Here is a 10,776-nt window from a genome sequence, read left to right as displayed (position 1 = left end):
AATATCAGGATGGCTGGACATCAATTATCTGATGATGGAAGCTGCTTTTTTTAAAAAGATAAGACAGTATCATGTTTACATAGGGAAGTTGTTCATTTATACATACTTCACAAATGTGGGACACAGGGCTTTTTCTCTCAGCTGTGGTAACCATTTCTGCAAAACATATTGCCTCAGTACCTACGCATTGATTGATTGATAACTTTTCAGCAAGGACATGCTTGATATGGAATAATCTACTCTGCCAGGGGAATGGAGACTGACATTCCCTTGATTGGTATTATCTACCTAATTATGTATAGTAACAAAGACAAAAAGCCTCTGTTAACATCCGTGTAATTAACTATGTGCTTGGTTTCCCTCTTTTTGCAAGAAACTGGCATTAAGGAGTTATTTTTACATTTTGTATATTTTTCTCCCTCATGTAATTCATCCATGGAAATGAGTCACTGTCTGTCTCCTTGGCATCCCTGGTAGATCAACTTTGTCTAGTTCAAAAGGAATATCCTGCTGTTTCTTTCTCTGGAGCCAGTCACAACTGTGTTTTGGTTCGTTCATTCTCATCCAATGCTGTTATTTTTTTAAAGTCTAATGCACTTTGAGCTGTGTAAAGAATGTTTTGGAAAATTAAATCTGTTCCCCCCCACACACATGTTTTGAGTATCATGGCTCACCTCCGCTCATGTGGAGCAGATAAATAACCAGGTATTGCACTCTCATTGGTTTGGATTTGAGAGATTTTCACATTATCGGTGCTAATCGATGCAAGACGGCAAAAGAGGTGATTAGGATAAGGGACAAAATGTCTGCTTTATTATTTGGAGTGTTTAGCATGCTGCCCCTCTGTCTGCTTCCCTCAGCTGCTCCCACAGCTGCTTCCAATCATTGCAAAAACCTCAGGAAAAACTAGCTTACAAAGCTAAGATTAAACTAGGTATCTAAATCACCGCACTCATTTTAAAAGAACAAGAACATAAAACAGAGAGCTGGAATTAGTGAGAATGTTTGACTGACCTTGCTGGTTTCAGTTATCTAACATTTGTCAGTAACCTTAAAACTAGTTTGGCTGACATATTACAAGGGCCAAGCAAATAAAAAAGGTTTCCTTTGCTGGGCCAAAAATTCTCCCAGGAGAATGAGCACATGAACTTGGAGAATGGATTCAAGGTCAAAAGAGGGGTGAAATTGTTTGCCTCCTTTTGCCAGCGTGTGCATTTTATGGCAGTTCTTCCTGGTAAAGCAATTTTTCATCCAGGAGCCTTGTCTGTAGATGGTCCCCCTGTGGACATGACACAGTGGAGGATGCAGGGGCTTCAAGGGGGAAAATGGTAGCCATCAGGAGCTTGAGCCCCACTTTTGCCCCCTGTAAATGGGGTGGCATAAATTGAATCATTTTGTGCCTACTCTAATATTCAATTGGTGGTGAAATGACATTAAAAGTTTGGCATCATGCAAGCCTATCTGGGGCAGACAATGCATATAGAGATCGCCTCTCTGACCTACCTGACTTCAGAAGAGTGGGACAAGTGCCTCTTGAGAAGATTCTCAAATGACAATCTTAGCACTAAGGCCCGCTTGTGGGAGAAGGTGGTCCTTCAGATTGCCAAAGCCATTTAGGCCCTACAAGGGTTAACACCGGCACTTGCAATCATAGGGCAATTGTTTCGGGGCTGGTGAAATATGTATTACCTTCTGCTGAACCCAACAACACCAGTCACGAAGGACGAATTCAGACAACTTTTATGCCACATGATAATTTAATTGTAAGCACTTGGTAAGCGGATCCATCCCTATTGCCATGCAAGCAATTGCGAGATCTTGCCATTCCCTTCTTTTCTCAAGTCAGGTGCAGAATGTGATAAAACGCGGTTTACCACTTTGCAGGTTGATACGGGCAACTAGCGCGCCCCAGCCCAGCACCTTGGTAAGTTACTGCATTGGAAATGTTGGTCTGTACTCGCCTTATTTAACACTGCAGTCATAACAAGTAGATACTGTAAGGTGGTGTACTTGCAGCGATAGTGCTTGTTTAAAACCAGTATTAATAGGTGGTGCAGACCCAACAACTGGCTTTGCCCTTTGACACAATTGCAGCTCTGTTTTGTTTGACCAGCCCATTAGCTCAGTGGTTTGCTGTCTTTAGCCAAGGCAGGTCACGCAATGCTGCCAATTGCTCCGGCCTGGACAGCAGTGCCCCAGGAAGCCTTGCAATGCAGGTTGCCCAACAGACCTTATTTGCTGAGTGATGAAACAGCATGGAGTGCAACTTTTGTGCTGCAGCATTGTTGACAATGGGTGGGGGGGGGGGAGAGGACAGGTTTGTGCCTGGCAGTTTTTCACTGAAAGCTGTGAAGAAACTGCCTCTCAAGGCTGAAGTACAGACCTTCTTCCTTTGTTTCTGCTTCAAAAACTCTCTTCCTATGCTGCATCTGCAAAGTGGATGGTAGCCTGCAAAAGCTTCTGCTTAAATAATTGGTTAGTCTTAAAAGGCTCTACAAGATCTACAAGACTTTGTGTTGTTTTTATTTACACTGTGTTTACCTTAAGCCAGTGTTTCTCAAGGTTTGTCCTCAGCTGTGCCACTTCCCATGGTCCACCTATTTGAAATACCTCTGAAAGTAACTGGCAATGATGTCATCGTGATGATGTCGTCACCAGTTACTTCTGGGTTGGGGGATTGGATGCAATACGACAAACACCAGTAAGAGGCTCAGTGTGGGGAGAGGAGGATTTTTCTGGAGGAAAAATCCGTTACACGTTACAAGCCATGATGTGTATGTGCAAACTCCTGATTTTGGAAATAGGCTATGTCAGCATGCCAGATGCAAGGGAGGGCACCAGGATGAGGTCTCTTGTTATCTGGTGTGCTCCCAAGGGCATTTGGTGGGCTGCTGTGAGATACAGGAAGCTGGACTAGATGGGTCTCTGGCCTGATCCAGTGGGGCTGTTCTTATGAGCCAGCAGTGGACAAACAGACATGTCCCCAGGAGCTCCTGGGAGACTGTTTTCCCCCAAATACTTCAGGTCTGAAGAGGACCTGAAGATCTTTGTTAGGAGAGACAAGATCTTCATCGGTGCAGGTATCTGGGAAACTGAAAGCCTGACCCGGGGGGGGGGGGGAGCTTTCTTCTCAGAGGAATCTAACCATTTGTGACAGTATTGGGGGAGGTGCAGTGATCTGCAATCAAGCTGCTGGCTCCATGCTAAGATGCCATATGGAGGGGGGGGGAAGCGTGTAAAGTTTAAGCTGGAAATTTAAGATAAGTAAGTGTTAATATTGTACCCGGCTCTGACTGATTAATTTGGCTAAAAGCCCTGGATATATTGGAGGCATTAACGAGAGACTTTTAAAGGAGGTTGAAAGTGCTCTTTTTCTCTGTCGTGGAATAAATTGGTGGTGGATTATAATTACAACTATAACTTGGGTGTGAACTAAAATCCAGAATTATTCTTGGACATAATTGGATATAAATATAATTCTCATTAGATTTGAAAGAGCTTTGTTTTCTCTGCACCAGAGACAGTGAGACTGTTTTCTTTCGTTTTGTTTTTCTCTTCGTTAACAGCACTGGACTGTTATCTGCAAGAGGTATGTAAGGAATGCGGATGGCAGAGTAGTAATGACATGGTGGAAGTGAGGAGAATAATATGTTGTGGACAACTAGTGGACTAGAGAGAAATTGCAAAATGGACTCTGCTCCAGAAATGTGGATACAGAAAATCTTGATTAATACAGAGAGAGAGCTTGTTATGGAGCGACAACAGCTGAATTGGTCCTCACAGATTCAAGCCAATCTGGAGACTCTTTCCCAACAGATAGATGTCTGTAAGGAACAATTGGAAGATGTGAAGAAACTAGCAGAAGATAAACAAGGGAGTGAAAAAGCGGACAAGGAGCAAAATCAACAGGGTGATCAACAGGACGAAGAAGAGGCGCTGATAGAAGATTAAGAAAGATAAGATGGACAGAGTAACAGGAGTGCACAAATCACAAAATTTGTTGGAACAAGAAGAAGAAAATATATCCTAGTTAACTGGAAGAATGAACACACTCTATATAAGAAAGTGCGGATTTATCAGATTCTGTTATAGAGATAAATTATTAAAGATATTACAGGAGAAAAAATTGAAAGTAAGAAAGAAAAAGAACCCTAAGGGGTAATCTGAGGGTTAAAGAAAATTGGAGGATTTATTCAGCTAATAACAATGGTCCAAATTTATTTGAAGAAAAAAAAAAGAATATGTATGAAATTGATATGAATTAGAATGTATTAAAAAAATATATAGCTGGAAATGTAAATGTGTGGAAGAATTGTTTTATATGGTTATTATGTCAAAGAAAAAAAGTGTAATTTGGAGTTGAAATAGCTGAGGTGATAATTTTGGTAATTAGATTATTTTGAGCAATTGAAGTTGGTAGAAAGGGAATGTTTAGAAAATATAGTATAGGGCATTAGGGAAAATTTATTGTATATTATAAATAAATGGATAAATCAATGAGGTAGAAATAGATTAGGAGATATAGTATGATTAATTAGTAATGGTATATGGTATTTAGCACTCCTAAATGTATGTATGTTTGTGTGTGTTAATAAAAAAGAAAAGGAAAAAAAGAGGCTCAGCGTGGGCAGGAGGAAAAACATACTATGAAGTTCTGCCTGTTAAGCCAAGCCTCCTGTTGTTTGTTATAGCATTGCTGATCCCGAGGCCTGGCAGCAGGTGTTCAGGGGTCCTGCAAGTACCACAAGACAGCACCTCAAGTACCATTGGTGGTACCCATAGCACTGATTGAGAAATACTGCCTTAAGCCATTTCTGCCCAATGTTGCATTTGCACAACAGGGATCAAATGTGTACACCCACTAGATGGGTCACGAGCCAATTTCAGGTGGGTTCATTCATTTCAATATTTTATTTTTAATGTTAGACTTGATGCTACCATGGTATGTACCATGGTATGTAGCATGGTATGTGACTGCATTTGGGGAAATATCACAGATCTGTACATATCACAGGCTGCTATGTATATGCTTTTAACAATGATAGTCAATGGAACTTACTCCTAAGTGTGGGGAGGATTGCAGCCTAGGATTGTTAAAAATTTTCCTACCTGATGATGTCACTTTCAGTCATGACATCACTTCCGGTTGGTCCTGCCAGATTCTCATTCTAAAAAGTGGGTCCCAGTGCTAAAAGTTTTAGTGGCCTAGAGTTTTACCCTGAGTCTTTTTTGCTGGGGACTTCTCAGAGGATAACAAAATGGTTGGAATGCAAATCAAATCATTCTTAGGATAATAATCGCCTGTACAAAGGTTGCTTAGGTGAACAGTCTCTTTCTTTCTTAATTTGATAATAATAACAACTTGGTATTTATATACCACCTTTCTGGTCATCAGATTACTCCTCTGACTTTGTTCAAGGCGGTTTACATAGGCAGGCGTTTCTAAATCCCTCAAGGGGATTTTTACAATCATAGAGGTTCTCTCTTTCAAGAACCAACAACATTTCAGAATGGATCTTCCTGGTTTGGTCTCACTTCTGGCCTCCAGTTCTCCCACACATTTGATGGAGGTGGGGTGGTCAGGGTGACCAGATGTCATAACCGCAAAAGAGGACAAAGCACCCCAAAATGTAGGGCATCCAAGGAGGTACAGGATCGAAAGAGACCACTAAGAGACCACTTAGGGGAGGGCACCAGGATGAGGTCTCTTGTTATCTGGTGTGCTCCCTGGGGCATTTGGTGGGCCGCTGTGAGATACAGGAAGCTGGACTAGATGGGCCTATGGCCTGATCCAGGGGGGCTGTTCTTATGCACTGACACCAAGCTAAGTTTAAGGCTTTTTATTAGGAGGAATGGAACCTGAACCAAACAAATCAAAATGACCTTGTTCCAAATTCCCCGAGGACCTCAGGCAGGCTTGAGCGAGGCAGCAGGACTTGAGGCAAGCCAGGCAAAGGCTGGGTGGTTGTTCCCTTCTCTGGTTCTCAGAGGCTCTCCCAGGGGCTCCCTCCAGCAGCTATCTCCTCAACTCTCCCTCGGAGCTCAGGTTTCAGCTCCGCTCTGCAGCTTGGTCTCTCCAGCTTGCTCCTCGCAGCTTCTCTTCCTGGAGGTCTCCACAGCTTGCTCTTCCAGCTCCTTCTCTGCAGATGCTCCCCAAAGCTCCTCACAGCAGCTCTGTGGCTTGGTCTCTCATTCTGCAGAGCCCAGTCTCGAAGCTTCTCTCAGCAGCCCTTGCCTGGTGGTCTCTGAGCTCTCTGTGCTGGTGCAGCCCCTTTTATAGCCTCAGTGGCTCTGCACACAGCAGCCCTCTACCTTTCTTTTCATGGTACTGCAGCCTTTTTGCACATGGCACTCAAGTCTCCTGCTCAGCCCCTCCCAGTCCTCCTCCTGTCTCTCCAATGCAGCAGTTTTCCATTTGGTCCTCCAACTCTCAAGGGCTTGTTACAAGGTACTCAGCAAGTGAGCCTATTGGCTCTGACAAAACGTCTTACTATTGGCTCAGACAAACTCAGACAGGCTGTCTATTGGCTCATGAAAGGCACAGCTACGATCCTACCAGGCCAAGTTACAGCAGTCAACTGAGCCCAAGTTCTACACATATCACAAGAAAAATGTAGGACACGACAAAATAAAAGCTAAAAACACTTGTATATTGATTTCATGTGTTTAATTTAAACACTATATTACTTTTTATTAAATTTAAAACTAAATTACATATAACTAAATTTAAAACTATTACATATAATTTATTACATATTATTAACTACAAGAAGGCTATGCGCTGCCTGGATGGGCCTGTTCACAGGGGAAAGGAGGACATTTAAGTTCTTTTCCAGGACACGAGGCTGAAAAAGAGGACATGCCTTGGAAAAAGAGGATGTCCAGTCACCCTGGGGGTGGCTGCTGAGAATGGGGGCAGGAAAGGATGCAGGCCACTGGAAAAGACAGCCAGACGAGATGAGGCCCTGAATGGTCCTTGATGCAACAGAAGGTGGCCCTTTCCTGCTCTTTCCCTTGCATGACTTCACTCTCAAAGAGATAAATGTAATGAAATTGCTGCTTTTGTAATCCCCAGAAGAGACAACACAACGTTTAGCATACAGTAAGCAAGTATTAACTGCAAGAAGTGACTGCAATTACATTACAGAGATACTTTTCCTCATGCTAAATGCCCTTGTGCTTTGGATTTCATTTTTAGTCTGCAGTGCTAAACGAACATAATAGTGATAACTGGCATCACCCAGGAAAACACAGTACTGTGTATTAAATGTGCTGCTTTGGCTGAAACAGAGCCCATGAGCTGCAGGTTGTAAGCTGATCAAATAGGACTTGGGCTTCATACCTAGGAAGCTGCATTACAACAAGTGAAGCCAAAAGTCCACTTAATTTAGCATTGTGTACGCTGACTGCAGCAGCTCTCCAGGATCTCAGGTAAGGATCTTCCCCAGCCGTACCTGGAGATGCTACTGGTAAGATGAATCTTTTTTGTTTTAATTCCACACACCCTTGATTTAACATTACCTTATTGGTGGACTTCATTGATTAAGCAGATGTTGCCTGCTTCTCCATCATTTATGTCTTGCACATCTGTCTATTCACAGTCATAAATGCATTCGGATTTAACGAACTTTCAGCATTAATGGACTCTCCCTCCCCCCATTAGTCCATTAAATCTAGAGTTCTCTGTATATTTTATTAGGGTTTTAACTTTTACAAAATCAACACTATTTCAGGCAACACAACAAGCAACCAACATAAAACATACAATACAGATTCTGTTTATTGTGCCTCCACTTTAGGGTACCTTGTTTTTGCCTTGTGTGCTCCCTGAGGCATCTGGTGGACCACTGGGAGGTACAGGAAGCTGGACTAGATGGGCCTTTGACTTGATCCAGCAGGGCTTTTCTGATGTTCTTACATAACTCACAAAAATATGTCTCTACTTAGTGGAAAGTGTGACCTTAAATACATCTTTTATTTTGATATATATTTTTCAGGATTGCATTAACTCAGAAGATCACATAACAGGGAAGGCAGAAGACAGATAAGAAAACTCTTCTTGGTTAGAAATAATAAATATGTAATGTGTATCCTGCACATGCTCGATCTCGTCTGATCTCGAAAGCTAAGCAGGGTCAGGCCTGGTAAGTACTTGGATGGGAGACCGCCTGGGAATACCGGGTGCTGTAGGCTTATACCATAGTCTTTCAAGACTGAAGGTTGCCAACCATTTCTACACAATAAATATAAACCAAATGGAATAAAACTTGTTTGATTCTGAGTAGAATTTATAAACTCTTAATTGATATGCTTAAGGGCTCTTTTATGATAGTAGTTCTGCGAAGTAGGGTGAAGAGAAGGATGCCAGTAAGTTGATTCTTGACCATGAGCTCAGGACTCAGATCAGGGATCCCGCCCAGCTCAGGGGTTGAGCATCCTGAAGGCCCCAGGTTTAGTCCTGGCAGCATCTCCAGGTAGGGATGGGAAAAGATTCAGATCTGAAACTCTGCTGTCAGTCAGAGGAGACAGTACTGGGGTAGGGAGGGGGGGGTACAGACTGATTAATCTAGCTCAACATTATTAGCAGCAAATCTTCATTTGGTTTCAGATAGGAATTTTTCTCTGCTATGGCTGGAGGCACCAGACATGCATTTTGCTGCCTGCAAAGCACATGCCCCAGGTACTGAGCTACAGTACAACCCTTTATAGTACAACCCTCAACCATAGTGCTGTTGTGAAGATAAAAACAGTGGTTTCCAACCTTTAGGAGCCTGTGAACCTTGAGGCAAAAATGGTACTGTCGGGACCACATGCAACTTGCCACCCCTTGCACACACAAACATAATTGGTAGTCCATAGGAGAGTGCTTGGTGAGACACTGGAAGTGCTGGCTGTGGCTTTGGACAGTCTATTCTCTGCTTCTCCTGCCCACTGTCCATGGGGAAGTGTCAGGCCAAGCCAGCGCTCCCCCATGGATCACAAGAGAGGGAAGAGAATGGACCACCCATAACCACAGCAAACATTTCAGTGGTCCTTTCGGGGGGAGTACTCGCTCAGTGAGATTCTGGAAGTGATAGAAGGCACTAGTTCTTCCCCCCTCCCCAAGACCTCACAGACCACTTCTCAGGGTCTCATGGACCACTTATGGTCCATGGACCACAGATTGGGAACCACTGAGATAAAAAGGCAGAAAACTACGTGCACTGCCCTTAACTCCAGGCAGGAAGGGTGAAATAGAAATGAAATGCATAAATAAATGATGAAACAGAACCAAAAAAAAAGGTCACTGCCCCAAAGAGCATACAATTTATAGCCTGCTCTTTAGATGCATGTTTATTCACAAGCACATTTCTCTGTAATCCATGGATCTCACTCTCCAAGGTTGCCTCTTTAATCTTATTATATTATAATCTTATTATATTAATTGCTTAAAAAAAAAAAAGCTGCCTAGGGAGGCATTAAACCCACATTAGGATTCGAACACAGTACCACAGGGACACTCAATAAAGATCTTCTTCCTTCTGTCCCACACCCCCCCAGCACCCTTTCCTGATTGGTCTATTTCGAAGGAGAGGCAGAGCCAGAGCAGCCAATCACATTGCGACTCAGTCTCTGCATCGTTTCCAGGGGGAGGGGCCGGCAGGAGCAAGAGGGAGTGAGGAGTGCCGGAGGCTCGTCTTCTGCGCATGCGCAGCATTGCTTCATTGAGCAGAGGGGAGGGATGAGTGAGAGGAAAACATAGATGTAGGAAAGAGCAGACTCACTAAAATATCCATCCTCTAGAGAACATAGAGTCACTATTATGTTCATTCTCTATAGTCAAGAGTAAAAAGAGGTCTGACTCCCATCAGTTTCCTACTGGAAAATAATAAGCCGTACAGCACAAGCATATGGAAATTTACTCAGAAGTAAGACCCACTGTATCCTATGGGCTGTGGTTCATTTTAGTACCTGGACCCACTTTTTAGAATGACAATCTGTTGGGACCCACTGGAAGTGAAGTCATTAACCTGGAAGTGATATCATCACCAGAAATGACATCATCAAGTAGGAAAATTTTTAACACTCCCATATAATAATCATTGTTGTAAGCCGCCTTGGGTCCCTTCGGGGAGAAAGGTGGGGGTATGTATGTATGTATGTATGTATGTGTGTGTGTGTGTATAAATAAATAAACAAACAAACAAATAAATAAATAAAAGTAATTAAGTACATTAAAAATTTACAATAAGTATAAATTTAAAAAACTATTTAAAATAAAGAAGGACCCTTCTAACCCTCTCAAGCATTTGCTGATCTGTTGAAAAAACATTCCCCCAAACATCCTAAAGGCCCAGTCCTATCCAACTTTCCAGCACTGGTGCAGCTGCAGTGCAGCCGCCAGGATAAGGGAACAAATGTTCCCTAGCATTGAGGAGGCCTTGATGCACAGAACCTAATCTACTCTCTGTCAATTTCATGAACCACCCAAAATTGTGTCATGACCCACAGCGCCCACAGTTTGGGAACCAAGAGCAGGCAGTTCCCATAGAGTAATGGAGGCTGGGCCCCTTTGTGCCCTGAGGAGTCTTCCACTGCAGACACTTCTGTTTCCCTTATTACCAGAAAGGTCAGCAGATAGAGAGGCTGCCTGTATCCAGCAAAAATCCCCCATAGAGAGAGAGAGAGAGAGAGAGAGAGAGAGAGAGAGAGAGATATGCATGTGTGTGTGTGCATACATATATGTGTGTATGTGTGTATATGTATGCATATCTGTATTGGCAACCTTCAGTCTTG

Source organism: Tiliqua scincoides, chromosome 12 (genome assembly GCF_035046505.1).
Source record: "Tiliqua scincoides isolate rTilSci1 chromosome 12, rTilSci1.hap2, whole genome shotgun sequence".
NCBI lineage: Eukaryota > Metazoa > Chordata > Lepidosauria > Squamata > Scincidae > Tiliqua > Tiliqua scincoides.
Note: the sequence above shows the minus strand (reverse complement) of the source record.